General features: G+C 39.5%; 1 pseudogene; it reads left to right on the forward strand.

Annotated features, from left to right (window-relative positions):
- LOC149285581 (protein FAM149A-like) overlaps positions 1 to 27,037 on the forward strand; it is a 39,986-nt pseudogene extending 12,949 nt beyond the window's left edge.
- The last annotated feature ends 244 nt before the right edge of the window (positions 27,038 to 27,281 follow it).

Genomic DNA, 27,281 nt, shown 5'->3' on the forward strand with positions numbered 1-27,281 from the left:
AGGGACCTTTGAACTGCAAATGCAAGAACTCATTACCTTATCGCGCAACAGGATACACCGGTGCTCCAGAAAGAATAGGGTAGAATGCAGTAAACTTTGCATGTAGAATGTAGTAAGTTTTAGTGTGGTGTCTGCAATAAATATGGGTGTTCTGATGTCATATTTACCTCACAATGTGGGCCTACACGGTCTCGCAAGAAATGTAAAACATAATAATAATAATAGTAATATTGAAACATACTTTACTTTAGAATATCCTTTACTTTGGAACAACATAACAATGAAAATGCAATTTGGACATGAAGTATATAAAGGCTCTACTTAAAAATGGAAGGCATAGCATATCTTACACAATTAGTTTGAAATACCTGTCTTTGATTCCTGAGCACCGTTTGATCTTCCCACATGCCTGGTTTGTATTGTTCATGTAATACATAACACACTCTGAACTCTGCTGCATTATACTACTCTGCATGCGCTAGAGGACTGCATTGGGATGCAAAAACACTTGCGGGCGTGGGCGGTTTTTCGGGTGTTGCGGGCGGGAGCCTGTAAGGCTGCCTTTGCGTTGCTCCCTCACAGCGTCTCTTCTCTTGTTCCGCCCAGGAACCCAGCAGAGTCACGTGAATTTACAATGATGTTTTTTAAATGTTATGCTGGTTTACAGTTCTCCAAGGAACTTCCTGGAAATTGTGTGGGGTAATTATTTGAATGACAATGCACAACATCTACAGGACCCTTTCTCTTTTGGGGGGCAGTGAAGGCTTTCATAAGGAGATAAAAAGTTTCCTACGTGGAAAAAACTCAATAAGGATTGACAGCAAAAATTTGAATTCTTGCATTTACGGGTATTAGAGACGTTTCATAATACTATTAACAATACTTCCGAAAAGTACAATTTAGAATACACTCGGGCTAAGAAACTCTTAGGGGCTCAATTATTGGAGTGAGCCTGACAACAATTAGATTACATAAAGAATACATTTTTGTAGCTGGGGTAATAGAGCAGTCATTGGATAAACGTAGACAGGGAAAACACAATATTCGTTATCTGCATTCCCCTGAGGGTACCACTATCTCAGGATCACAGGATATGGGGGAGATCTTCCACACTCCTTTTCAGGAATTGTATCAGGCTACCCCAGATGGTAGATTGGAGGAGATTGCTTTGTTACAGTTGGCCAGGATGATACTTAAATAATCAATACCATGAAACACCACGAGAATGAGAAGACATCGGGCCTAGATGGTTTTTAGGGGGAATTTTATTAAATACTCTGCCTGCATATAATTGGCACTTTGAGGGAATTATTTAATGGAATCTTCCTGGGGGAGATCCTGGCAAACACCTTGAGAGGGGTGAGAACAGTGCTTATTCCCAAACCAGGGAAAGAGCCAACTATCCCAATCTCTTACAGACCAAGTACATTGTTAAATCGCAATATTTAGATTTTAACTGAAAGTATAGCGGGCAGACTTCAACTTATCCTACCCTATATCCTGTATGTGGCCCAAATGGTCTTTGTTAAGGGGAGACCCTCTGTTGCAGGAGTATGGACAATGATAGCTTCTATACTGCTTGCAAACTCTGTGCCTACATTGGGCCCCAATTCCTTACCAGTTTATTTGGTAAGGGAAAAGGGGCAGATTAAGCCTTTCTTGGCTACAACAATTTAAATCTTCTATAGGCCTTAATTTATTATTATTATTATCCTTTATTTATATAGCGCCAACAGTTTACGCAGCGCTTAATACAATACATAAATTCAAGGGATATGACAAGACAAGAATTGACAGACTAAGACAAACCGATACATTTGGTGGCGGTGTCTTTCCCAAGACTACAACATAGCAGTGCTTATGAGATTAACTAGATAGGCAGAGGGGAATCTATAAGGACGCTTCATAGAACATAGAACGTGAATTTCATCTTATAGCTGCACTACACACCCCATTCTCCCAGATTCCGGACACTGTCTGTACCAATCCTCTCCTTATGATGACAATAAAAGCTTGGTGGTCAGGCTTTGCCTCTACCTCCAATAGCACCACACGCCATTATATGGTTAGACGGTAATATGTAGTAGATGGTATTTTACCCTCAGACAGTTACAGATATGTGGAATAGCTTACAATGTAACCATTGTTTGGATATGCCTAAACATCCTAAATATAGGTAGTTTTAGGTATGAAGTCGTATAATAGGTTAAAAATATGGCCAACCAGATGGGCCAAAGTGCACTTACAGGATGCCAAATCTAAAATCAAATTGAGGTAGGGGTGTAATTTCATTTTTTCCAGGCAGTAAAATGTCAGGAATTCCCCAAATTCTCTTAAAAATAATCATTTGTACACTGTTATGTAAAGTAGTGCTGTCCAACTTCATTGGTGTGGAGGGCTGGATTTTGTTGGACTAACTAGCTGGGGGGACCAGGCCCACAAATACTAGCACACATACACACTTGCACTAGCACACTCGTACACTTAGACACACCCACACTAATGCACACACCAATGCACCCTAATACTTACACACTCGCACCTACAGATACACACTCACACCTACAGATACACACTCATACCCACCACTGTAATGGACACTCACATGAATACTTACATGCCTTATGCCTATTCCTTGCATGTTTAAATCCCCCCATTGCATTAAACTTTATCACTTCTGTTGGAAGGCTGTTCCACTTATTTACTACCCATTCACTGAACTAAAACTATGTTTTGTCACTGTCACTGTACATCACTACACATCACTCAATTACTACAATAGTTTTAGAAATTTTAGAATTGGGTTGTATGAGCCTGTCTAAAATATGTGAGATATAGCTATCACTATTATGTACACCTTAGATCTTATTACTGACCATACATTCTGAGTTACATTCCTCAGAAAAACGCCTCTTTGTAATGCCATAGTATGATGTTTGCCGAGTGCCTCGATGCAATTCTCCTATCAATAGGAAGAAGCCAAACAATCTTGTTAAGCAAAGCTTTGATAAACAGTATTATCTCGTTCCCTTGGAGTGAATGTAACAAAAAAATTAATGATACCATTAGAACACTCCTTTGATAATTCTGAATATGCTTAGTTTTACTACATCAGGTTTGGATTTCTGTTGGTAGCAGAACACAGTAATTTGAGTTCATACATGTTTCTGGAGCAGATAAAAGGCACGGTTTATTGTCACAGACAGCTCCACTAAAGAAGAATGCATATTAACCACCTAACGACAAAGCTGATCTTTAGTTTTTGTACGACCAAGGCTGTTTTAACATTTGGGCGGGGCTCATGTTTAGCTGTAATTTTCTTCTCATTCTCATTTATATTTGAAAAATAGTTTACTGGCAATAAGTACAAGTAGCATTTTTCAAATCTGGTAATCCTGTCCCCATGTCCTCTTTGGGACTTCTTTGAAGCCCCTTCCAAAGATTATATGATATAGTCATATGGATAGATCACACTTGTTGCATGCCTTGTTCATGAACTAGTGTGATGCTTGAGGCTCAATGCCATCCTGGCGAGTTGAAAGATTCCATTCATCTATAATCCAATAGAGCAGCACTTTTTTATGGCTTCTGTTTTTATTACTTTTAAAAGTATCTATTCTGAAAACCTTCTTCTTAAAAAAACCCACATTTTCTATGCGATGCTTGCGGCAAGATTAATGTGCTTCAGTGGTCACATTTCAGTTTTTAGCTTTACTTGTATTCACTAGAAGCTATGCTACTTCAATGTCAGCAATTCAGTGAGAACTATTGTTTAAGGAAACAGGTATAGCAGGTTTTATGTATCTGTTGCCTGTTGTACGCACATGTACTTCTATGAGTGTGTTTGTCTGTATATATGTGTGTTTAGGCCGTGAACTTCCTTGTTAACTTGTGCATGAGACACTTCACCTCATTTTTATACTTTTTTGTCTTGATGGTCAGAATCACCATGTTTAAACCATGTTTAGTGCTACCAACAAGCAAATAAATTACATTCAAAATAATCCTTGTGATAAAAATCTGCCTGGTGGCAGTATGTATAATATGAGACCAAAACTACTATATTAAACAGCAAAAAAATAAATACAATATCTTGCAATAAATTATTTTAAAAACATATATTTTTAAGTGTAACATATGGGGATTATTTTAAAATTTTATTTCTAAGTGTAAAGCATAGAATTATTTTAAAAATATATTTTGAAAATTATGTTTGTTGCATTATTATAATTATTGTGCATTCGTATTCAGGAGAACATGAAAACTAACACAAATGTTAACGAACAAACGAATATGGAGGCAGATAAACGCACACAAAGAATCTTCATTTCTTTGTGTTTGTCTTCGTGTTTACTAGACCAATAGTTAAGACAAAATCCCTAAATATCTCCTACAAGCCACTGCCTATCTTAAGTCTTCTGTAGTATATCAGAAGTTAATCTGGAGGATCGTGCCAGGATTTATAGGTCTGTTAAAGTCTGAGACAACTGCTTTGAGCAACCTGGCCTGGCAGGTACACCTCAGAGCAACTTGGCCTAAGGAGACCAATGGCTTTGGCGCCATGATTTAAAGGTCCATAAGATTGCCCTTTATTGGTTGATGCCAGACGAGTCCCCTGCCAGCGACCAACAGAGTCACTCTCATGGACCTTTAAATCCTGGCGCGATCCTGTGGACTTCCGTAAGCCCTGCTATACTACGGAAGACTACTATTAGAAAGCTGCATGAAAATCAAGAGAGAAACAAATACGGAACGTATATGAATATTCGCCTGAAACGGGTGTATATTCGTAGCATTCGAAGATATGTTTTACTATTTTTCAAACTATTTAAAACATTGGTCATCGTAATTGATGCTGTTGTACCCTCACCTGTACAGTACACAGACAGACACACTTGTCTATTTTTTATTCCTCCCCGGGCACTTCTCCTCGGGGATCTCCTGGAGAGGGATATGCGTGGTAATGCAGTGTGGCGACCTTATTTTACGTCTAGACACACACGTTACGGCTCCTCTCTGATATTCTGCTGAGTTGCGATCATGCATTTGGTGGCAGACCTGGTGTGTAAATGAAACTGGAGGCACGAGAGCTTGAAAGAGATTTATCCATAATTGTGCAGGTTGTCCAGAACTATCCTTGCTTGGTAGGATAAATTAAATAATACAAAATCCTTTTTCAGAAAAATGTAAGTCAAAAAAATGTTCAAGTGGGGGGGCAAGTGCCTCGTCCCCGGCAGATGCCCATGTGTGTTAAATTTGTTTATTATTGCCAGAGTGAGTAAGCTTTTTTTTATTAAGTTTCAATAAAAGAAACACGTTTTACATTGTGAGGGTATGGTTACTTTTGAATAATGATATACTTGAAGCTCTTTGTAACAATATGCAGAGGTTCCTCCTTGGATGTAGATCGCATGCTGTATCCAATATTTCTTTTATAGGATCTAAAGATCTAGAACATAAAGGTGAATTCATTTACAAGCTGTATTCAGAAATATTTTTTAAAAGACACAGAGCCGGGGCTGTAACATGTCCGGACAGAAATAAACTCCATTCCTCAATGCTATTAAAAAAATGTCATCAGCCCTGCCTGTCAAAGGTGAGAAATGTTATCCATGTGTACACGAGGCAACAGCGACATTTACTGTCTGGAGGGAGAAGTGAATTATTTTGCAATTCCATAGGCTTATGAGTTGTGATAACATTCTCATCTTGTATGAAGGGCCAACTCCGCCCCTCAGATCTCCCCTATGCTGGGATTTGTTGCATTGTAAATTTCCATCTATGGAGCACAGGGCCGGCCTTTGGGGTGTGCGACCTGTGCGACCGCACAGGGCGCCACACTCCAGGGGGCGCCGCCGCCACCGTAGCGTACCGCTGCCGCCAGCAGCGTACCTAGCGGGGGGGGGCGAGCGGCACCCGGTGCCGCTCATCAGGGGGGCACCCGGCACCCCTCCAGAGACGGACAGTAATGTCCGCCGCTGGAGGACCAGGCTCGCAAGGGAGCGGTATCGGTGGTCTTTAACAGACCTCCGGCTCCCTTGAGTGATTTTAAGCCGGTTCAAGGATCTCCCTTGAACCCGGCTTAACATCACTCAAGGGAGCCGGAGGTCTGTTAAAGACCACCGATACCGCTCCCTTGTGATCCGCGCGGCAACAGCTGCTGTGCGCCGGGGTTTGTTGTCAGATCCCGGCGCACAACACTGAAGCCGCGCCCACCGCTGTCCGTGCCCTCTGACCCGGAAGAAGACAGAAGAACTGAAGAAGAAGAACGAAGAGGAGGAAAAGGAGCTGTAAGGAGAAAAGAGGAAAGGTAGGAAAGCATTCAGTGAGAGTGGATTGGTATATGTGTGGATTGGTATGTGTGTGGATTAGTATATATGTGTGGATTAGTGTATATGTGTGGATTGGTATATATGTGTGGATTGGTATATATGTGTGGATTGGTATATATGTGTGGATTGGTATATGTGTGGATTGGTATATGTGTGGATTGGTATACGTGTGGATTGGTATACGTCTGGATTGGTATACGTCTGGATTGGTATGTGTGTGGATTGGTATCTGTGTGGATTGGTATATATGTGTGGATTAGTATGTGTGGATTAGTATGTGTGGATTGGTATATGTGTGGATTGGTATGTGTGTGGATTGGTAAGTGTGGATTGGTATATATGTGTGGATTAGTGTATATGTGTGGATTGGTATATATGTGTGGATTGGTATATATGTGTGGATTAGTGTATACGTGTGGATTGGTATATATGTGTGGATTGGTATACGTGTGGATTGGTATACGTGTGGATTGGTATACGTGTAGATTGGTATACGTGTGGATTGGTATGCGTGTGGATTAGTATATGTGTGGATTGGTAAGTGTGTGAGAGTGATGGGTGTTATGCTGTACCATTTCCAATGTCTTTTTCATGATCTAATTATGCTCTAAAAGTACATCATAACTCCCATCATTCTATACTGTTCCATACAGTGGCAGAGCTGGGAGGCAGAGGCCTTGCACCCCCACCGCAGGACTCCTGGAAGGTAAGTGAACTTCAAAGAGGGAAAGGGTAGATAGTTAGGAGGGCGTATATAGGGAGAAGGGAGTGAGACAGGGGAAAGGGGGTAGATAGGGAGAAGGGAGTGAGAAGGGGTAGATACGGCAGAAGAGAGTGAGAAGGGGTAGATAGGGCAATCATACTCCTATCATGCCAAGTCTGCGAGTAAATCCTGGAATCTGGGTATGCCTGGGCATAATAGGAATGTGATTGCTGTTAATCATATATATATATGATATATATAGACTTGAAAACCGAAGTTGTTTGTGTGGTTATTTGGAAAGTCCCTGGAGTGCCGGTAACTATTTTTGGACTTTATATATATATATATATATATATATATATAATATTATTTAATTGTTTTCTCCTATTTTGGTGTGTTACTTACTTTAAATAAAAGTGTTAGATTTTTTATGGTGTTGGGGGGGTCATATTCGGTTTTGGCCAGGTAAATGCTGCACTTTCGGTTTCAGTCCAGAATTCGTTTCGGAGCATCCCTACTACTAAGCCAGACAATTAAGTGGTAGGCCTAGACCACATCAATGTTTGGCGTAGTATATAGTGATTGGGGTTTTGTTACAAGTTTTGTTACAAGTTTTTATTCCTTTCTTTTTTTGGGATGGGGGGGCGCCAGAGGAGTAGTCCGCACAGGGCGCCAGAACACCTAAGGCCGGCTCTGATGGAGCACATGCATTTCAGCATATAATACAAATTGACTTCTTGTTATTTGGGGCAGGTGCGGCACACATTTCACTAACTAATAGCAAACTGTTGTTCACTGTGGTGTAGAATTGAAAATGTGCCTGTTTTTCAGCTTGAAAAAAATAATGATTTATTATGACCCTAATCCCTGATAAATTGACATCAACAGGGGCCTTCCCATATTGGAAATAAGGTAATATTGAGTAAATATTGGGCAAATATGAATATATGCCCCGTTTATTACCTATAAATTATGACCTTGATTGATATCTATGAAAAGAATTACTGTATGACACAGTTTATACAACAGGATACCCGGAATATCATATCATGCAAGGTGTTCCAAAAGGAATTGCAACAGCACAGACCTCCTTTGATTTTTTACTTCCCAGGGCTGGTCAGGCGTGATCTTCTTATCTCCCCAATCAGCCCACATTGCTTCATAATGCAGGACAGTTGGGCAGCTATTGGGAGGTATATGGTAGATCTCAGGGATGTGACATCATATCCTGACGCATTACTTTAATTCATGACAACAAAGACATAAAAGGTTAACCCATCCCCTGCATCCAGTATAATTGTCTCATTAAGTATATGTTGTCTTAGTAACCCATTAGCCCCAGTCTCATGGGCATTATATATATATATATATATATATATATATATATATATGTGTGTGTATTTTATTTTTTTAAGAAATATTCTAATTTTTAAAAAAGCAAAATAATAATTGTAACTTTAAAAAGAATAATGTTAATAGTAAAATGCTACTCTGATTATATAAAAAATACTCAGAGCTATGTTGTATATATTGTATAAGTAGGTAATAGCCAAACATTAAGTACTGATGTCATTATATTAATAAGGCAGTAGGCGAGATGTTTTGTGAACAAAAGCCGCACTTGGGAAGGTAACGGGCAATCGCTATAGAATTTTCTTCCTGTACAACACAACATTAGTGTAATAATATCTCCAGAGGCTTAGTGATAATCAGTGGTTATGCATGGTAGGTTTCACTTTCAAGGGAAATTTATAAAAACACAGCTTAGTTCCAAATCCATCATTGATACTTTTGCTTAATGTTGAAATATACCCTTTCACTCACTTTTTTCATTTGTAAACTCAAGTGACGTATTTGCATTTTCATTGCAACTTTAAATTGCTAAAACTGAAATATATGCTTAATAAAAACTTTTTGCCTCTGCCTTAGTTTGTTTTTTAAATTATTTTTTCATGGTAACAAGAAATTAATCTTAAATAGAAGTTCTTTGACCTTGGTGGTTTATTCTATAATTGTAACACCAGCAGGTTTGACTTCACTCTGTATTTCCAATAATATGCCTATAATGTCAGGTAAAAACATGGTAATGTAAACAAAGTCCAAGGCAAGCTAATAGCAAGTAGGTTCCATGACTGTTCAGTTGGAAAATCAGAGTTAAATGAGGCATCCAGATAATTAATTCTCAAAAGACTGAGCTCAGTAGTGGCCTCTAGCGGTTATAATCTATGCCTTTAGAAGGCTCCATTATGCATAGAACCAAAACACAGGCTCTTGGAGCTAATATCACTAATATCAGGTCTACTTCGGAAGGAAGGATCCACAGAATTGCACCTCTCACCTTCCAGCGGTTGGGGCAGATGATCATCCCTGCCACATGGGAGTTCTAGCCCTCCTTATGAGCATACCTGGGACATTTTTGGCTGCTACCCAGAGCACTCCTTGCGGGATGCGGGTGGGAGGCCCAGTTGACGTTGGTGCATGATCCCGCTGATGTCGCTGGGTGTTTCCACTGAGATTGTGGGAAACACACCATTGTTGGAATGGATATGGGTCGTGCCGCAAGGCGGCTCCAGTGAACCAAAGTTTCCCTGTAGTGACCGGAGAAGCAAACCTTTACCCAGAGTCTCAGTTCAATATCCGGAGATTTCCTAGTTTTGCTTAAGTGTTGACATGGGTTAAAAGTGAAATTCCATCTAATTGGAATTACTGTAAATATGCCACAATTTGCCTACAATTGCAAAAACTCCAGTCGAAAGGCCAACTTCTGCTGAGCAACAAGTGATAATTTAAAGGTGCATGTTGGAGTCCACTCTGTATAGACTCCAAAGCATGTTAACTGCACCCAAATTGTAGCATGCTCTAGGGACTTCTCCTAGACCATCACTCCTGTTACACTTAGAGTGTTTGAATGTGCAAAGAGAATAGAGATCCTTCAGGGTCCAAATTGGCATCCCCTGCTCAGAATCCACATGCAGTTGCTTACAGAGCGTATCAGCGAGAAGAGAGACGAGGGAAACCTGGTTTGGAGAACACCACCTTATAATACCAAGTATTTTTGCCTTGAAACGTCACAAAGTACTTACTGCGTACATCTCGTCATGCATCGCTTTATTGATGTTAGAAAAATTGAGTTGCGATAACAAGGACGAGGAAAAATCAAGGTTTTACGTATGCATCAGTCCTATTTCCCCTAAGGGCAGAACAGTACATTACAGCAATTAAATTGTTCCAGAAATATTCTCTCACGAGACCATGTTCTAATTAAGGCTGGTGTAGCTTTTCAAGAAAGCCTGAATTCCCAGCAGCCTGCGGCTAGATGCTAATTTTGAGACGTAGTTACTGTCAATTAATATTACAGTTTTAAATTTATGTGAATAATAAGCCACTGGTTTAGGACTGTCAATGAACAATAAGTAAACCGGCACTACATTTTACAAACTAGCTTATTTGATATGTGCTGAACAACATCAGCTCTCTTGAAAAGTCCCAAGTTTCGCTGGAACTTATGGATCTTTAGGAAGTTGTCATTACTATTTCCATTTGCCAGGGCCAAATTTACATTGCAGAAACCCCTTGGTGGAAAGATGTATTGGAAAATCTATCATCCTAAAAAAAAAAATTAGAAAACTTTGTAGGTGGGGGCAGTAACAAACATGCAAAGCATTCCAGGCAATAGACAGGACTATTGTTAAAGGGGTACTTCAGCCATCATATACACTTTAATGCATATGATACCCAAATGCCCCCTTTAAGTTAACACTTTTATTCAGCAGAAACCCCTACCAACTAGGCCTAGAGCAGCAGCTACAGATGGGCAGAAGACCCTCTGCTGAATAACAGGCAGTCTGATCACCACTATTATCTGCATCTACTGTTTAAGATGTTCTGAGTCAGCTGTGTCTTTGACAGTGAGATGTACGATTCCAATAAAAGGTAACAAGGGCCACTCGTTATGTGTTACGTGTCTTCTAACTGTCGGATGTCCTCACTCTAAAGAACCAAGCGCAGCTGTCTCAGAACATCTTAAACAAGATGCTGCCCTAAGATGCTGCTACTTGAAATAAACCTTGTGGAAATGTGACAGTGACATCTCGTCCAAAATGAAAGGTCAGGAAATAAAATTAATTGTCTCAAATTGTCAAAAATGAAATGAAAAATGTGTCTTAATCCATTTTGTTTGCAGTGTCTAGTCCAAAATCCATCTGTCCCCTAATGTCCCTCTTCCAGGAGTTCAGAAGATACTGCAGCTCTAAAAGTCACAATAATGTGTATCGAAGCCACCGAAAATTTGTTTAACAAATTGAATTGTGTAAATAATTTTCTCCCAATTGCCTAAAATAGAAAAAAAATCACATGAAAAAAGTCTTGGTAACATAACATTCCTACCCTCACCCGACATAAAGGTGTCCCCCTTCAGTCACCAAAAATGTTATTATATTATGTAGTGTTTCATATAGCGACATCATATTCCATAGCACTGTACAATGTAATAATGCCTATTAGGGTATTCATTTTAGATCAACCTGTGCACCGAATGTATCCTATCATCACTATATATATATATATATATATATTGCGCGATATATATATATAAATATATGTAGATGTGTATATCGAGTCCCCCCCCCTCCGCTGCACACGCTGCATTCAATTCCCCCCCCCCTCACATCTGCACCGGACTCGTGCCGGTTTCTGTAAGGGTGGGGCAGCTATCGGAGAACGATTTCATTAACCGCATCGCCGCCGGAAACATTTACCTTTCCACCATATTCCCTGCTGACCAAAACGACGCCTTGTAGGCAGGCAACGCCTTTGCAGAGCAGAGCCGGTGTGCAGCGGGTGCCTGTCTGTGATCACAGAGCTTCATGCGGTTCAGCACAATAAGGCTGGCGTGTTATGTGCCCCCCCATCAATGCCTACAGCTGCCATCACGTCATCATCATGCAGAATAACGCAATCCTTCGGGCGGCAGCGGCGGGGTTCTAAGCTGCAGCCGCTCACTGACCTTGTGATCATTGGGTGAGTGCGGACAGATGTGTACCGCGGTGTGAAGCTTTATCTGCAGGTGTGTTATCGGCGTGTTATCATCGTGACTGGTGCACTTAGGACTTTAGTGTAATGGTTGGTGATTTATCGCTGTGATGCAGAGATCATCAGTATGACGGGCGCTCCATAACATGCCTGGAGCTTTATAGCTCTGTGTGTGGACTTTATTAGTGGGACTGTTTTAATATTTATAGTGCAATATGTCATCATCTTATCACTTGTCACAGCTTGGGGTTTTATAACCAGATATTTGTAACTCAATAGGGTTATGTTCTTATATTTCATAAAGCACTATTACTTTTTACTGTATTATTATTATTATCATCTTTTATTTATAGCGCATCAACAATTTACACAACACTTCCTACTATAAATACATTCATGGGAATAACAAAACTAGAACTAAGACAAACCAATACATTAGTTAAAGAGAGCCCTGTATGCAAGCTTCCTATCTAGAGGTTGAAGCTTTAGCCCTGGCTCTATAAGTTTACATATTTTGTATGTTTGTATCGTGTTGTTATATAGGTTGTAACGTGTACTGTATAATTTAATGGGTGAGGAAACTTTGGAGAAATCGCACTTGTTGAACAATGCATTATACAGGACCAGCTGTAATCTTCCTGCTACAGAAGCTCACAGGTGTGGGACCTTCATAATGTATAGCGGATAGTGGCATATGTTGGCTGTGAGCTTCTCTAGGCCTGAGTGAGGACAGAATCCAAGCCACCCCTCATCAGGCCATACAGTGCCATGTGAGTTTTCAATAGCTGTGTCGGCCAGGCACAGTCCTTAATAGCAGATATGGGATGGTTACAAGGGAGGTCTCTAATCTCTCCAACAAGCCCATGGAGCAGCAGTGTGCTGGAGATCACCCAATAGGCATACCTGGGAACTTCTGAGCTCCAGCTACCCTGAGCTGTCCCTTGCGGGACACAGCCAGGACTGGGGGCGTTCTAGCTGATGTCAGTGGGCGTTCCTGCTGGTATTGTGGAAAACACCCCCACTTAAAGGGGAAATGCTCCTGCTGCCCGGAGGATTCGGGTGTTGACCCAGAGAACCTGAGAAGCTGTGCTTCACCCAGAGTTCTCCAGGTCAAACCTGGAGAGTTCCCAGGTACGCCAATAGGGCAATCTACCCATAGTTATGTTGCGGAAGGGCTTCCACCCAGAATAATCTCTTTAAGTGAAGTCAATGAGCTAAGAACCACATCTCTCCTGTCAACGCTCTTACCTGCTCTCCAGTTATTGAATAAAAACCCTGCATGTGACCTTCATAGAAGCATTTGAAACATTGTATGCAAGGTGGAAATTGTGTGAAGCATCATAACACTGCTAATGCATGTAAATCCTTGCCTGTGAACAGTTGTATTTAGCAAATCTTGCATTGGGCATTGAAGTCCTGGGTTATTTGTGAACCCACCCAAGCAGCCTGTAAAACTGAGATATTCAAGGCTTTGGAAAAGAAACAAAAAAAAGGTTATTTGATGCCTGATTGAAATGATGTCAAGAAGGTGTGGTGCAAACAGCTGTTCAAAGAACTATATCAAGACACATATTCTTCATATGCGCTCATTAATATTACATTTCATTCTTTACAGTGTCACTGAATACGACTTTAGTGTAAAAACCAAAGCAAAACATTTGGACAGCTTAAGCCCCTGCCAATTCTCACCTTTATTAATACTTGGATTTTCACACACCCTTACGGTAATAGCTTAATATTAAAATATATAATTAAAATATATCATTGCCTTAGCCCCCACTTCCATTTCATATCATCCACATAAATATAAAAATATATAATTATACACTATATGAACAAAAGTATTGGGACACCTGACCATTACACCAACAGGGACTTTTATGACATCGGATTCTAAATACCTAGACATTAATATGTAGGTGGTCCCCCCTTTGCAGCTATAACAGCTTCTATTTTTCTGAGAATGCTTTTCATAAGATTTTCTATGGGAATTTTTGGCCCATTCATCCAGTAGTAACAAAAGAACAGACAGAGGCTCAGCACTGCTTTTTTGTTATTACGGGTCTTGGTGGAGCCTGGCTTGTGCACCTGTGAATTTTATGTGCTGCTGACTATTGTTACTATTGTTACATTCATCCAGTAGAGCATTTGTGAGATCAGGCTCTGATGTTGGAGAAGATCTCCATTCCAGTTCATCCCAAAGGTGTTAAATGGGGTTGAGGTCAGAGCTCTGTGTGGCCGGTCAAGTTCTTCTAAACCAAACTCATCCAACCATGTCTTTATGGACCTTCTTTTGTTCACTGGGGCAAAGGCTTTCCCCAAACTGTTCCCACAAAGTTGGAAGCATAGCGTTTTCCAAAATGTCTTGGTATGCTGAAGCATTAAGATTTCCCTTCACTGGAATGAAGGGGCTCAACCCCTGAAAAACAGCCCCATACCATTATCCCAAACTTTACAGTTGGCACAATGCATTCTGGCAGGTAACGTTCTCCTGACATTCAAACCCAGACTGCAAAACAGAGGAATGTGTTCCACAGAACATGTTTCCAGTGTTCAGTGTTTGTGTGCGTTACACCACTCGACCCAAAGGTTGGCATTGTACTTGGTGATATGAGGCTTGCATGCTGCTGCTCAGCCATGGAAACCCATTCCATAAAGCTCCCGCCACACAGTATTTGTGCTGATATTAATGCCAGTGGAAGTTTGAAACTCTTCAGCTATGGAATCAGCACATCGCTGGCGACTTTTAAGCACCATGCGCCTCAGCACTCGGTAACCCCGTTCTGTGACTTTACATGGTATTCCGCTTTATGGCGAGTTGCTGCTGTTCCGAAACGCTACCACTTTCCAATAATACCACTTACAGTTGGCTGTGGAATATTTAGCAGGGATGAAATTTCACGGCCTGACTAATTGCAAAGGTGGCCTCCTATCACAGTACCACACCTGAATTGACTGAGCTCTTCGGAACGAACCAAATTTTTCAGAAATGTTTCTAAATGCAGGCTGCATGGCTGGGTTTTGATTTTATACACCTGTGGCAATGGGTTTGATTAAAACACCCGAATTCAATAATTTAGAGGTCTGTCCCAACACTTTGTCCATATAGTGTATATTGTAATATATTTATGGAGGTAGAAACAAAACTGTAGGTGGGGAGAAGGCTAGGATGAGGTTATTATTTATTGTAATATATATTTATGTTAGTGGGTTATGGTGGGGGTAGAAACTGTAAGTGGAGCAAAATGATGGTTGGATTATTTGAGTATAAAGTTAACTGGCCTTTGTAACACCTGTGGCTGGTAGACCGTGTGTTGATAATCAGACTTTGTAACACCTGTGGCTGGTAGACTGTATGTTGATAACTGGACTTTGTAACACCTGTGGCTGGTAGACCGTGTGTTGATAATCGGACTTTGTCACGCCTGTGACTGGCAGACTGTATGTTGATAACTGGACTTTGTCCCGCCTGTGGCTGGCAGACTGTTTTACTAGCTGGGTTTTGCCACACAATGGGGGTTGTACAAGAGTAGATATACAGTGGATATACAGTCGATTGTTCCCCTTTTCTCTAGAATTTGCTCTTTATATAGAAAACCCTATGTGCTGCCATATCTGTCTTAGCTATAAAATAATATACTCTTCAAATGTGCTTTAAAATGTATGTTTTTTTCCTTTAATGAACTACTGACGTTATACTATGAGGCTGGTATAAAGACGCAATACCATGGGGCTGGAATACAATTAATTCAAGGGCTGGTTTTTTATTTTTAAAAGTTAATTTAGTTTCAAAAACTTAATATGTGTCTGATTTAACATATTCAAAGTCATGTTTTATGGGTAATTGCTAGCTTTAAGGAGTGCTTGCTATATAGTATTGCTTCAAGTGAAGTCCTTTATTAATATTTCTTGTAACAGTTGTTATCAAAATTTATGGCTATGTTTATAAGTTAATTATCCAAATAAATTTATGGAATCACAATGAATACCATGTTTATTTACAATTTACAAACTAATATTGCACCTCAAGTACATTGCAGCAGAAGAGCTCAGTCATTCTAAAAACAACTGCACCTATGAGTCAATCATTTAGTGGGACAGAAGAAGAAAAAAAAACACATTCACCTGGTAACGTAATAATTTAGGTTGAAAAAAGACAGAAGTCTATCAGGTTCAACCTCTGTGTTGATCCAGAAGGTGGCAGAAACCCTACATTGAAGCAAATTCACATTCTTTCAAAAAGGGGAAAAATCCTTCTTGACTCCAAAATCAAATCAAAATCTAAGACAATAAGCTATAACTAATCATGTGCTTACAGGTGATTTGTAATTTAGAGTAGATTTTTTTTGAGGGGGCGGGCATTTTATTTTAAAGTGGTCTAATTCACAAAGTGATTGCTGTTATGGTAGACACATTAACCTCTAAATATTTCACATTGCTAAGAAGGTATGGTGCTGCAGCTAGAACGCAAATACATAGGTGCAAGAGTTCGAAAAAAATGTTGGTTACTGCTTGGTTCTTCCACATCTGGACCTTTACTTTCCTCCTTGCCAGCACATGGAAAGGTTCTGCTGAAAGAACACGATTTATTATAATGTGTAGGTGTACTGGACCTATGGATGTATGATACTACATGATGCGACAAAAAGTGCTTGCATTTGATAAACTGCAGAGCTTGACAATTTCTAATAAATGAAAACAGAGTCTTTAAAAGGTATTTCTAAAGAAAAGCTTTGGAGCTCTCCGATAATTATCTGGACTTTGTGCAGCACTGTTAATAATTTAATCATGTAAAGGGGTCACTGTAAAAGAAAACATTTTGTTAATCATTGAGCCATAATGATCAGTTGTGCTGGCTTTAAGCAAACAGTTGTAATTTTGACCACTAGAGCAATGATTTAACCTTTTGTGCACCCTGCAAGAATCCAGGGAATGCACACCTGTCTGACCTGCCATAAACATCCTGCATGAGACCTTTCAATGCTGGACATTGTTTGGGTCTTACATTTTTTTTTTTTGTAAAGCTCTTAAAGTAAATCTGTCTCTTTTCTCAACCTTAAATTTTATAATTCAGAGCATTAAGTAAATCAGATTAAAATAAGCATTGTATATATATTGGAAACTATGGAAACATGTGGGGGAAACAGGCCAATCAAATGCCGGTTGTGCTGGTGGCCGACAGGGCTACATACCAATACCAAGGATCAGGTCCTGTAGTATGTGGTCACCGTCTTGATACGCGCTAGAGCCGCATAACCCATCTGAGAGCCTAATAGAACACTCTACGTAGCACCCGGAAAGAATAGGGTGCCAGATTCATGGTGGCGGTGGCGGCCCTGTAAAACCCTAGGTGCCAGGCGACCTGGCCCTTTGTTTTTTTTACATAACTCCTGCTGAAATCAATTGAATTATAGGAAATATATTTTCACAAACCAAATGGTTACAACAGTATTTACATGTACATTTATTGCATCCAACTTGCTTTGGAGCTTATCGTAAATGTTTTTAATGTGTTATGTTTTATTTTTGCTGTATTTTAGGAAGGGTATTTCTCGAGTCAACACTGATGCCTGCATTTCTGAAGATGATGGAGACCCTCTTCCTGCACATTTTACCAGACCGGTACAGGAAGCAATATGTAATTACACATGGTATGGCCTTTTGTCACACAGACCTTCAGTTAGGTTAATTTATAATGAAATATCCTATGGGATACATACGCCCTATCGCCTTGGGCCTATGCCACCGACTTATTTGAGATTTATTTTTTAATATTTATATTTGGGTTGGGGGCTTTAATTGTATTTTGGTACATTTTATGAGTTTCAGACAAAGGCATGCTTGTCAAGTCACTTAACCTTAGTCAAGTCACTTAACTAACATATTGACTTGAATAAACTCAATGGTGTTATTATGTATCCATATAGTTGCTCTTTAAGTTCCTCATTTGGTAACACATGCAGTAGGGAATTTGATCCACCTATGCATTCATGTTTGCCCTTGTTAATAATAATGAGAAATCAAAAGGATGTGTATACATACATACTTTATGAATTTTGAGTTGCATTGCCATTGGTCATTGATTCCAGTTTACCACTAAGAATTATTAAAAATGCACAATTTATTTTACCAAATGTAGCAGAGAAAACAGGCCTTTTATTCAGATGATAATACGTATCTACATGAAAGATTTTAAGTATGTAGGATTAATGCTTCTTTGTATTTATAGTGAGTCCATCTCATCTCTATCATCTAGTGGACAAACCACTCCAACAGACCTAAACCAATCCTGGTCAGGAATTCAGAGCTATACCACGGGCCTGTCCACAGAAAGGAGTTCAGTATACTCCTGGAGAGATGATGTAAGTAATGCTTCTCCCTTGCTGATGAAGATTTACCAAACAGTGAAGACTTGGAGAGTAGAGGACTGCATTGGGAGGCGGGTCCTGCGGGTCCCGTGGAACCCGCCAAAAAACTTGCGGGCGGTGTTGCTGGTGCTGCGGGCGGGAGCGGGCGGTCAGGCACTGTGCCTGCGGGTCCCGGTAATCCCGCGCAGTCCCGCAAGGCTGCCTTCTCGCTGTTACAGTGTATCCTCTCTTGCTCCGCCCAGAAACAAAACGGAGTCACGCGATGTGACATCACTTCCCGTGACTCCTGGGCGGAGCAAGAGAAGAGACGCTGTGAGCGAGCAGCGAGAAGGCAGCCTTGCGGGACTGCGCGGGAACTCTGCAGTTCAGGTAAGGAGGTAGGTGTGATTGGCCACAAATGTGGCGGGAGCGGGCGGGATTTGCCACAAATGTGGCAGGAGTGGAACACCCACATTGCGGGAGCGGGCAAAAAATCAACGGGAGCAGGCGGGACCGGGATTAAAAAAGCCGTCCCGGTCAGGGCTCTATTGGAGAGATTAATACTGATTGGAAAACTCCAGTGTTATTCTGTGAACTCTCATACAATGAATATATTGTTAAAGATAACTGAAGATACACGTATACCTCACACTTTTCACTGTTTCTCACACTTTTCACTTTTATTTATGTACATTTAGAGCCAGCTGTGATTTCCATATTTTATGGTTCATCTTTTCCTAGTCCTTGTGTTTAATTTTGTTAATTCATTTAAAGTGGAGTAAAAGTGTTGTGGCATAGGGCATAGTCTCATTGTGGTCTGAGACAACACAGCTCTCTTGGAAGCTGCTGACACAGTGGCAACAGCCTAGACAGCAGGATGTGCAAACTTTGGAAGGGCAGCCACGTAGCAACACACATGTGATGGACTTGACGTGTGTAGGCAGCAGAGGTGGCTGTTATCCTTTTGCTAAAGTAAAGCCCAATGGACCCCAGCCTCCATAACTAACATATGTATTTTCACACACACTTACCATACCTGGAGCCTGTATCAGTTCTTTTATTTGCGGTTGAATTATAACGGTGTAACAATTTAAATACAGCAGTATATTTATATCAATTTTAATATGTCTTGAGTAGCTTCAAACTGTATAAGTTATTTTATCACAATGTGCTACAAACAAAACTCACGATGACAGGTATTGCCAGCCCCTGTAATCGGCAAGCGGGATAAAAAAAAACAGATTATTATCATCCTCACAGAGTTGTATTTAAACATGATGATTATTTTTCATTGTTATTCACTAGGAATTTGATAAAGCCAACACTCTAAGAGTCCATCAGTTATTCTGGGATGTGGATGAGATGATGTTTGAAGGCAATGTGACATCTCAAACCAATAATCTACAAGCTGAATGCAAGGAGTGGACCAAACGATCTCTGCATCTAAGGTAACTCAGCCTGGACTAATCCTCTAAACCAGGCCACTGTGGTGAAGACTGTACATTTCTGTGAGTCCACTGGCATCTAGAGGCAATTAAGAAAATCGATCAAGAAAGAAGCTGGATCTGCCTGTCCCACAAATCTGCCCTTTTTATGTAACACTGCACCATTTTTCTTGGTTTGCTTTTTAACAATTTTGTTTCTAACAGTGGTAAATATGAATATTAATACAATTTTAGCACGAGCATCATTCACATATATACAAACTACTTTTTGGGGCTATACCTTTTACAAATGTGCGAATCTTCGTACAAAATATATAAATAAAGGGTTACACACAAACAAATGAAAAACAAACAAACAAAAAAACCCCCATATGTTTAATGTTCAAAGACATGGGAAGCTCTCATGGAGCAGTAGGGAAGATTAACATATTAGGTAGTCTGAAAAAAAAGATTACTTGAATGATAGGGCATTAATGACAGATTATTGTAATTATTAATTACAGATGCGTACAGTCAAATCATATCCTACAGTTAATGAGGTAAAAGTTCAATGGTAATTTGTTTTGTTCCACTGAACTTAATTCTGCTGTGATAAAATAGTCCTTTAAATATCTCTAGCACAGATACACTGATTGGAGAATAAATAGCACAGTTTATTAATTCTAGTCATGTTTATGTGTTGAAAAGTTATGATATCCGAAATTTGAAAATATTGACAATTCTTGCATAATTCCTGCATTGTGTTTTTAGAGTACATAAATATTACCGTAATTAATTATGTGGACTGGTTTGTGATTGAAAGGTTTCTGTTGAAATGTTGTAATCGGGTTCTTATTAGATAAAGTTTCTCATTTTGGGGGTGAAAATTCTGGTTAATTATATATAGATATGGATGTTTTATTTATATTTTAGGATACTAGGAAAACAACTTATTTTCCCCATGGATGATGGTTTCCAGCACTTTCAAAGTAGGACTCCTAGTTCTGTATACACAAGTTCTTTCCCTAGCCTGGTGGAGAGCAGCAGTGACCTAGGACAGTAAGTAATACACTATACATTCATGACTGTTATGTCTCTCTCTCTTTCTCTCTCTCTCTCTTTCTATCATTCTATCATGTTACTTTTATTACTTAAAAAAAAACAACAAAAAAAAAAACTGTTTTGTTGCAATTCATTTTTAGGCTCTGCATTTCAGGATCAAAACTGGTTCCCACAGTATCTCCTTTACAAAAAGAGTGTACTTACAGTGGAAGCTCCTTGACTTCTGACTCATCTGTATACTCATTCCTCGAGGAAGAGATCTATGATGTGGATGGTAACATTGAGGAGTACCTCGCTTATGACAGCAAAGACTAGTAAGACTTCTTGCTGTACTTTATCAGTGCACATTACAATGTATAAAAATATTAAAATGGAAATTATGCCTACATTATATGTTACTTATATGTTAAAACACTATTTTAATGCATCTGCTTGTTTTCCCATTAACTTTACAAATGTGAAAGAGGAAAAGAGGAGAAATGCAAGAAAAGCATAATAAATCATTGAATATAGAAACAGGTTTAGTTTAGTCCAAGGAGGAGAATTTTTGGTTGAGGTGTTATGTGCAACAGTGGTTTGTAGTAGTAGTAATAGTGTTATACTAGTAGTAGTAGTATATTGGGTATATAAAACATCCAGTAGAAAAATTAAAAACTATTATAGTAACTAACAAAAAAAAAATGAAATAGATTGCTATTGTTACATATACTTTAAGAGCGAAAAATATCTGGTTCTTATCTTGTTTCGCAGTATACTTTATATATTTCATTATTTTCTGTTATGTTATTTACAATGCTATGTTTTTAGCATAGTGAACTTGAATGTGCTTTACCCAATAGTGAGGATGAGGGCTTGGATCAAAAGAAAGCCCACCTTCATCGGAAGAGGAACAAACGTGGCATTCCTCCTGTCTCCCCTAATGCATGTATCAAAGACACAGTGTCTGCAGAGGTGTTTGATGATGCCTGGAGAAACATTGTGGAGTTGATGCAGGATGTGGTTCTTAGATCCTGGGAATCTGCCTCAGGTACATGTACAGAGAATAACTAGATGGATGTTTTGTGGTTAGTATTTTGTTTGTAATAACCATAGATTTTTTTTGGAACAGGTCTATTCTATTCTAGATAACCACATAAAAACATACATATATACTGCTGGAGCATATTATAGGTAAAGACTGTCTCTTTCTTTTTAGCATTCTGTAGAATGTTGTCTGAGTATTCAATTGCAGCACATATTGGGGACAGCAACATTTGTAAACCTAAAATAAAATTATTCATTAGACAAATGTATATTTTGCAGTTACTGCGATGCTTTCATATCAGTTTTGTTCTGTTTGTTTTATAGTGTGAATATCCTGGATTTTGGGATAAAAATGATGATATCAATTTTTTTGCAGACAGAGAATTTAAATTCTCTTCATATTTATTTATATTTGGGTGCAGATGAAATTAAGCAAGGTGGAAAGTTACAGCCCTCCAGGAATGTTCAAGTTCCAGTTCCAAGGATGGTTTCAGAAGTACCCAGTGTTCCTCCTTCTAGGGGTTCAGAAACCCGAAGCATGTCATTTGGCACATACTCTTTACCATCTCAGGTATCATAATTCTGCCAGTGTCCTTACTACATACCATATTTTAAAATTAAGCCCCTAAAGGATCACTTAAAATAGCTGACAAAAAAGTTATCCTTTTCTATAAGAGAATACTTAGTAGTATTTTTTTAGATTGGAGTAAAACATTTTGCATAAATTAATCTTGTTTATTTACTAAAATTTTACTTTAGTTAACTTTAGTTTCAACTACCCAACTTCACTATGTATTACAAATGACAAACCATGGCAAGTTGAGGGGATGAACTGGCCCTGTATAATGCATATTTTAATCAACTAGGCGTCTTAAGATCATAATAGAATTAAATTTTTCTTCTTTTTCACTTCTTACAGGCCAGCCGTAATTTCTACAGTGACTTGAATGGAGTAATGACCATTCAAGCAAAGCCGCTACAACATCGACACGGGGGTTTAGCTGAAAAGACACAGTATGTATTTTCTTTAGAAAATATTCTTATATACTAATATTGGCTTAAAATAGATCTAAGCTCTTCAATGCACTTCTATTAAGTCTGTTTTGGTGCTATACAGAAAGAAGTAATCATTAAGGGGAAGACACATGTCTCTAAAGGTCTATGAACCATTTTTGCATGGGTTAGGAAGGGGGCAGGGGGCAGAAGAAATCCAATCTGGGAATGTCTAGAGTGTTGTAGGGAATTGCAGAGAACAAAGCACATTTGGAAAACCTAAGAGACTCCAACTGATGAAATGGAGGCAGGATTATGTCCAGTAAAAAATGAATAAGGCAACTGACCCCTCTCCTACATGTTCCCACCCTGATGTTTGATTTAATGTGTCAACATCAGCTTCTTGTAGGGATTAGATCCTGAGTTTTGATGTCACACTCTGTATAATTACACTGATGGACAGGTTAATGCACAGTTTTCCCTGCTCCATTGATACATCACCATAGAAAGAGGTTATGGCTGTAGACTAGCAGTAGGCTTTGGCATGGGAAGCATTTGTACCACATACCACTGCATACAACTTAGTGTGATAAGAAAGCATCCTTTAGCTTGGTCCTAGTCAACAGTTTATTCTACTAAATTGCAAAAAGTCATCACACTTTATGCTATTTTCATTTTCAAAGTGAACAAGAGGACAAAACTTTAAATGTTGTACCTAGCATCTTAACCTCTGCAAGGAACCGACTTGGCAGACTGACCGAAAACAGTGTTCTCTCGGCCTCTCGGATACTGCAAACGCCTTCTAAAAAGACACCAACACAACGCAGACTGCCTTCACTTTCCTTGGATCCTTTGAGATCTAAAACACCAAATGTTTACAGCGATGAGGTCCTACGGGGCACAAAACTGTGAGTATGTTCAAAAGTTGCTAAATTTTCCTCATATCATTTGTAGTTTAACAGATTCTGTTTCTCAAGTAATTTAAATGTACACTCTAAAAAAGACATTCCTAAGATGTTCCCATTTAGTGTTGGAGTTGGTTTTAATGGGTTGTGGGTTAGTACAGTAATTGGCCAGGACCGCTTGAGCTCATTAAACTCATTAAATATATTGATGATAATGGTTATAACAACAAAGACAACAGTAGTGTTTCATAGGCTGCTTTTTATATTCTGTCATTTTCCTTGCAATGTAATTTGCAATTACTTTTCAGATACACTGGTTTGGAACGATTGTGCTCTCCATCCATACAAGCAAACAGAAATAAATTGCCACCAATTAACTCTGAAGCCGTTGAGCAACATCTGTCAGTGCCTGGATCACGTCATTCAGCTGTAAGATAATTTAATAATTAAGATAATATTTTATTAATGAAATGACCAAGTAATCCAAATATATCAAACACTAGTTGATTTTCAGAAGAAATTACTGTACTAGATAAGAAAAATGCTTACAAGAGCTAGATAGAATACCAGTAACTTATTATAGCTATTTAAGGTAATGCAACTCTGCAACATTTTAAATGTACACAGAAGTTCAAAATATGGTTACTGATACAGCCTGTAGGAAAATAAAGGAAAAATCATAGTGAAAAAAAGTGCCAAATTGTGATGGCTAGACAATTGGGTCAGAGTATCTCCAACTACAGCTCTTGTGGGGTGTTCCAGGTCTGCAGTGGTCAGTACCTATAAAAAGCGGTCCAAGGAAGGAAAAGCGGTGAACTGGAGACAGGGTCATGGACAGCCAAGGCTCATTGGTGCACGCGGGAGGTGAAGGCTGGCCTGTGTGGCCAAATCCAACTCCAGCTACTGTAGCTCAAATTACTGAAAAAGTTAAGGCTGGTTTTGATAGAAATGTGCAACACAGTGTGTTACGTATGGAACCACTACCAAAAGCGCCTACAGTGGGCACATGAGCATAAGAATTAGACCACGGTGCAATGGAAGATATATCCAGATATATATCCATATATATTTGGACAAAAGTATTGGGACACCTGACCATTACACCAACTAGGACTTTGATGACTTCATAATATAAATAGACATAGACATTAATATGTAGTTGGTCCCCCCTTTGTTTCTGTGGGAATTTTTGCCCATTCGTTCAGTAGAGCATTTGTGAGGTAAGATTGATGTTGGATGAGAAGGCCTGGTTCGCAATCTCCGTTCCAGTTCATCTCAAAGGTGTTCGATGGGTTTGAGGTCAGGACTCTGTTCGGCCCAGTCAAATTCTTCCACTACAAACTCATCCAACCATGTCTTAATGGACCTTGCTTTGTGGCCCACTATATGGACAAAAGTTTTGAGACACACCTCTTAATTATTGGAATCAGGGTTTGGGCTAGGCCCAGTGTCAGGGCTTGGGAAGCAGGTCAGGTAGGAGCCCAGTTGCAGGGGATATCAGAGGCTCAGGCCCACGTTACATCATTACTACAAGTAAGGTACAGACTGGCAAAATAAACCAGCAGGCAGGATCTTAATAAGAGATGGTCTGTATTGAAGAAGCCAGCAAGTACGGGCTGTAGACACGACCAAACAGGGCACAGGTACGAAAGCAGATGTATAGCCCCCTAGTCGGGCACAAGATAGTACTAGGATGCTGTAGCTGGCTCAGCTGGCTCAGCTGTCCCAAATAATTAAACTGGTGCTCTTGAGATGAAAGGGTGGCCACTAGTGGCTGCATGAAGGCATTACAAAGTGTAACATAGGCAGGGTGAAAACCTCATACCCAGTGAAGGAAAATCTTAATGCTTCAGCATATTAAAACATTTGGGACAATGCTATGCTTCCAACTTTGTGGGAACAGTCTGAGGAAGACCCTTTCTATTCCAGCATGACTGTGCCCCAGTGCAAAAAGCAACAAAGGCCATCTCATCCAACATCAGTGTCTGACCTCAAAAATGCTCTACTGGTTAAGTGGGCAAAAGTTCCCACAGAAACACTCCAAAACAGTGTGGAAAGCTGCAAAGTGTGTGTGTGTGGAGGGGGCATCATAATTATGTATTTAGAATGCGGAATAACAATCTTAAATAACAATAGCAATTTCCATCTCTCTCACAGCACAGGGGCCGATACTTGCATAGTCGGGTATCAAGTGCCGTCCCCGATACCACTGGGAGACGACCTTTGCGAGAGCGAACTGTAGTTGTAGAACAATTCTCAAGACCCAATACAACTCATACGTTCAGAGTGAGTTACGTTTATCTGGGCTAATTTACAGATATTTGATCTATAAATTAATAGACAAATAAAAATATAAAATAAAGGACAGTAAATGTTTTTTTTTTTCATTTTAATTTAGTCAGAAGCATCATACAGAAGGTCATTTACTCCTTTGGATTTTGCCAATAATACATGGACTGGTCAGACATTCCTAACAAGTAAGAATTTTTTTTTTACATTTTGGTAAAAGCACCTACGAATCCTATTATAAAAGAGGTGATCTTAGACAACACCTTGTCAATACTTTGACAACAGATACACAGGCTAATTTGGTGGGGATGAGGCTTTTACTTCGCAATTTTTTGGGGTTACCAATAGGAACCCTCTGGAATTATCCGATTCCACGTGAGGACTTAGAATACCTACATTAACTAACTCTGGTTTGATTCTAATAACATTCCTGAACATGACATCAGATTGAAATTTCCTGCCTGGCCTGATAAAGGATGACACAACTATTGAACCAATATATTAAGCTGTGAAAGCAGTCAAGTAAATTTTAGTCCATGTGTCGCTCCCTATGTGTTCATTTACCTAAACACTTCAGCAGTGTTTATGGTTTACATGGACCATAAGAAACTTTGCAGACAAATTTACAAAAATCTCCTAGAAGTTTTTTTTAAAGGGCTACTCCTTTTGTGACATTACCATGCGGGCCAATAAACTGATTCATTATTGTCCATTGTGTCAAAGTGGCACGATATTAGGGCTAGGAATATGTTTCTTAGAATAAAGATAATTTCCGAGCTCATTACTGGACTACTGTTTGTCTTGCAGTGAAACAAATGGAACTTGTTCTCCTTATTAAATTATCTTCTCTTTTTAAGGTTCACAGTATCAACCCAAGTCGCTTCAGAGGAACCCACCAAACGCAAGAAGAAAATTTCAAGTGCCATAATAAACAGACTTGGACAGTAATCCTTCTATTAGGCACATGGGACCTCAAGAGCACCCCCCAACGAGTATTTTCAGGATAGCTTTACATTCAGTATGGTGCTTTTTAATATATGGAAAGGGGGGCTCATTGAAACCAGTTTCTTCAAATTCAGGCTACTGAGTTTATTGTGTATTTGCACCACAGGGTACCGGATATTAGGACATAAGAGGATTAGCCGGGCATTGTAGACATTTCGATCTTCCAT

The sequence above is a fragment of the Sceloporus occidentalis genome, unplaced genomic scaffold (genome assembly GCF_023333645.1).
Source record: "Sceloporus occidentalis isolate IW3139 unplaced genomic scaffold, rSceOcc1.0.p SCAF_77, whole genome shotgun sequence".
NCBI lineage: Eukaryota > Metazoa > Chordata > Lepidosauria > Squamata > Phrynosomatidae > Sceloporus > Sceloporus occidentalis.